The sequence below is a fragment of the Monodelphis domestica genome, chromosome 7 (genome assembly GCF_027887165.1).
Source record: "Monodelphis domestica isolate mMonDom1 chromosome 7, mMonDom1.pri, whole genome shotgun sequence".
NCBI lineage: Eukaryota > Metazoa > Chordata > Mammalia > Didelphimorphia > Didelphidae > Monodelphis > Monodelphis domestica.
The window spans coordinates 191,713,082-191,716,737 of NC_077233.1; the positions used below are offsets into that span (position 1 = coordinate 191,713,082).

The 3,656-nt window shown below is 39.6% G+C and overlaps 1 pseudogene; it reads left to right on the top strand.

The window, feature by feature from the left end:
* Positions 1-1,310: 1,310 nt before the first annotated feature.
* Positions 1,311-2,823, top strand: LOC100022749 (splicing factor 3B subunit 4-like; annotated as a pseudogene).
* Positions 2,824-3,656: the final 833 nt, after the last annotated feature.

Sequence of the window (3,656 nt, forward strand, 5' to 3'; positions counted from 1 at the left end):
TTAGAATATAAGCTTTTTGAGATTAGGAACTATTTCATATCTCTTATTGTATCCCCAGTCCTTAGTACAGTGTTTGGTAAACAACAAGTGTTTCATTAGTGCTGATTTTTTAATTTAAGATTTGCTATGAATTTGCATGTATTATCTCACTTGAGTCTTATTTACTTAAAATCATCATATACCTCTCCATTGCTTTTGGACGAACTGCTATTTTAGTTATAGGGTGACTATTGTTTATGAGTCATTGCCATATAATATCACTAGAAGAATATTGATGTTAAAAAGAAAGGTTTCGTGTCAAGGAGATCAGGCCTGTTAAAAATATTATGCTATTTTCCCAAAGTAAAGCCAAAATGCTCTTCTTCTATTTGAGACTTTGGGTCCAGTTCATATATATATTTATATTCTTCCCACTTTGTAATATATGTGTGTCCTTGTTTTATAAATGTATGTTTAAACACATGTATATATACATATATACATACATACATAATGACAGAATAACTTTATTGATTCTCTCACTGCAAATCCTAGATTGAGTAATAGGCATTATTCATCCATTTGGTGTTTGCTATGTGAATAGGTTAAACTCTTTTGAATGATTATAAATTTCTCTTAGGAATTTCTGTAATTTTCTCTTAGGAATTTCTGTAATAAATACATCAACACTCATTTTTTTCTTTTTTTTTAGTTTCCTTATTGCCCAGAATAGTACCTGCAACATAATGTTTTTAATAAATGATTGTTGATTGATGAAGATGAATGATTAATTGATTTGCTCATTACCACACAGTAAATATTAGAAGCAGTATTTGAACCCACATCTTCTTGATTCCAAGATCAGCTCTTGATTCTAAGACTAACCTCATATCTACTATGCTGAGGCAGCTAAAAGTATTTGCTTGTAATAATTGTTAATAAAGTTACTCACAGTTTAAAAAAAAGGAAGACTTATTTGTACAAAAATATTTATTGCAGCTCTTTCTGTGGTAGCAAAGAATTTGGAAATTGAAAGGTTGTTCATCAATTGGGGAATGGCTGAAGAAGTTGTGGCATATGATGGTGATGGAACTGTGCTATAAGAAATGACAAGTTGTATGATTTTGGAAAAACCTATAAAGACTTACATGAACTGACAGGAAGCGAAGGGAGCAGAACCAGAAGAATATTTTACATGGTGACAACAATGTTTAATTTTTTTTACATTTTTTCAGTTACATATAAAAACAATTTTAGACAATTGTTTTCTGACATTTCATGATTCAGATTCAGTATATTTCAAATTAGAACATTTACCCATAGTGATATAAAACAAAGCATTGGGGCAACTAGGGGCAACTAGGTGACTCAATGGATAGAGCACTACGCCTGGAGTTGGGAGGACCTGGTTTCAAATCTGGCCCCAGACACTTCCAAGTTGTGTGACTCTGGGCGAATCACAAGCCCAGTTAACTCCCAAGATGGCAGGACCACTTCCAGTAATGGTAGCCAGGCCCATCTCCAAATGGAACCAAGATGCCATGTACATGGGAGGCCTGGGCAAGAAGGTCAATGAGCTACTGCTCAGGGAACTCTTTCTTCAGGCTCTTTCCTTTGGTCATCACTCACATGGCCAAGGATAGGGTCACAGGTCAGGACCAGTGATATGGATTTGTGGAATTCCTGAGGGAGGAGGATGCTAACTATGCCATTAAGATCATGAGTAGGATCAAACTATATGGGAAGCCAATATGATGAACAAAGAATCAGCTCACAACAAGAACCTAAACTTGGGAGCTGACATTTTCATAGGGAACCTTGATTCTAAGACCGATGAGAAGCTGCTCTATGATACCTTCAGCACCTTTTGGGGTTATCTTGCAGATTCTCCAGATCATGCAGGATCCTGATAGGCAACTTCAAGGGCTGTGCCTTTACTAATATTTTTTCATCATTCAATGCCTCCAATGCAGTAATTGAGGCCATGAATGGGCAATACCTATGTAACTGACTTATCATAGTATCTTGTGCTTTCAAGAAGGACTCTAAGGGTGAATGGCATGGCTCTGCAACAGAGTGACTTCTGGCAGCACAGAACCCATTGTCTCAGACAGATCAGTTATTTGCTGATGTACCACCTCTATCCTCTGCCCCTAATTTTGTTGTGTCTTCCTTGGATTCGGGGCTTCCTCCATCAGGTATGCCCCTATCAGGCTCATTCCCACCTCTAGTATCACTTCCTGGAATTGCTCCTCCAGGAATAATTCCAGCAATGCCTCCCTTATCTATGCCTCCTGGGCAGGAGCCCATGGCCCTATATCAGCAGGAACCCCTGGGGCTGGACATCCTGGACATAGATACACATCCCCATCCATTTCCACCAGATGGGAGGCTTCATCCCAGTATGTATCAGATGTAGCTCCCCTGCCACTATCTTGGGATACCCCCATGCAGGGCTCCCAGACTCAAGGAGACAGCCTCCTCTTTGACCACTACCATGAATGTCTCATCCTGGTCCTCCTCCTATGGGAATCCCCCCTCAAATACCCTTTCAGATCTCACATGGGTCACCCAGGCCCCATCCACCTTCCATTATGTGGAATGTGAGGATCTCTTCCATTAGTTAATGCCCCTCCCATGGACAAAGCAGTCCTCCTCGACTTCCACCCTGTGGCTACAAAAGAGGACCTCTTCCTCCATCTCAACTTTCTCCCTGTCACCCAACACCTCCTTGTGGTCCACTTCAGCGTCCTCTTCCTCAGCAGAGCCAAATTTCTTTATAATCTACTATACTCCTCTGAGATTCTCCCTGTCTTCTGGACCAATCAGAGGAATTGTTGTCCCTTGTACCTGAGCCACCCCTTTGTTCCTCAAATTTGTCCTTTTTTCCAGTGTAATTTTTTCCTCCCCACTAGACTTTTTTTCTATGTTGGGCTTCACTTCTTTCCCAAATTCTGAGAGTGAACAAAGCTGGATCCCTTGTTAAAAAAAAAAAAAGGACTCCCACCTTTGATGTTCTCTCTTAGAACTGATACTAAGAAAGAAAGGTTTTTGTGTTTGTTTATTTTTTAATTTCTATCTGGCTAAGTATAACACAAGAAAATATATGCTAACCAACTGTTCACCACTTTGGTGGGGATGGGCTAAGAGTGGAGGTTTAAGAGAGATTCCCTGCGGCTGATAATGTTCTCCAGCTGTTCCTGCTCATGAATGACATTACACTGATTATATCTAGAAAGTGGCAGAGTTTCCTAGAAGGAATCTGTAATCATTCAAAAGGTTTGACTTGTCTGTCCGTATAGGAATGAGCAGGTGGATGAAGGATTACCCAGATTTCACCATGTATTTGTACAGATACCTGATAGCGCTTGTCCAATAGTATATGTATCTGAGTAGTACAGATGGACATGAGTTGGGCCCAGAATTGAAAAGGAGGAGGAGGAACAGTAGGACTATATTACTTTCTGGAGATGGATAGACCTTTGGGAGGCTGTAGACAAGAGTCACACAGGATTAGCAATCAGAGATGGAAGCAAATTGCCTCCCTGGAGAGACACCAAGATCAATGAGATCTTTGCTGTATTTGAGTATTATGGATAAAGTTTCTTGACTGTTTTTAGAAAACCAATATTTATCTAGAAATAGTATATCCTAGGTTCAAATTTGGCCTCAAACAC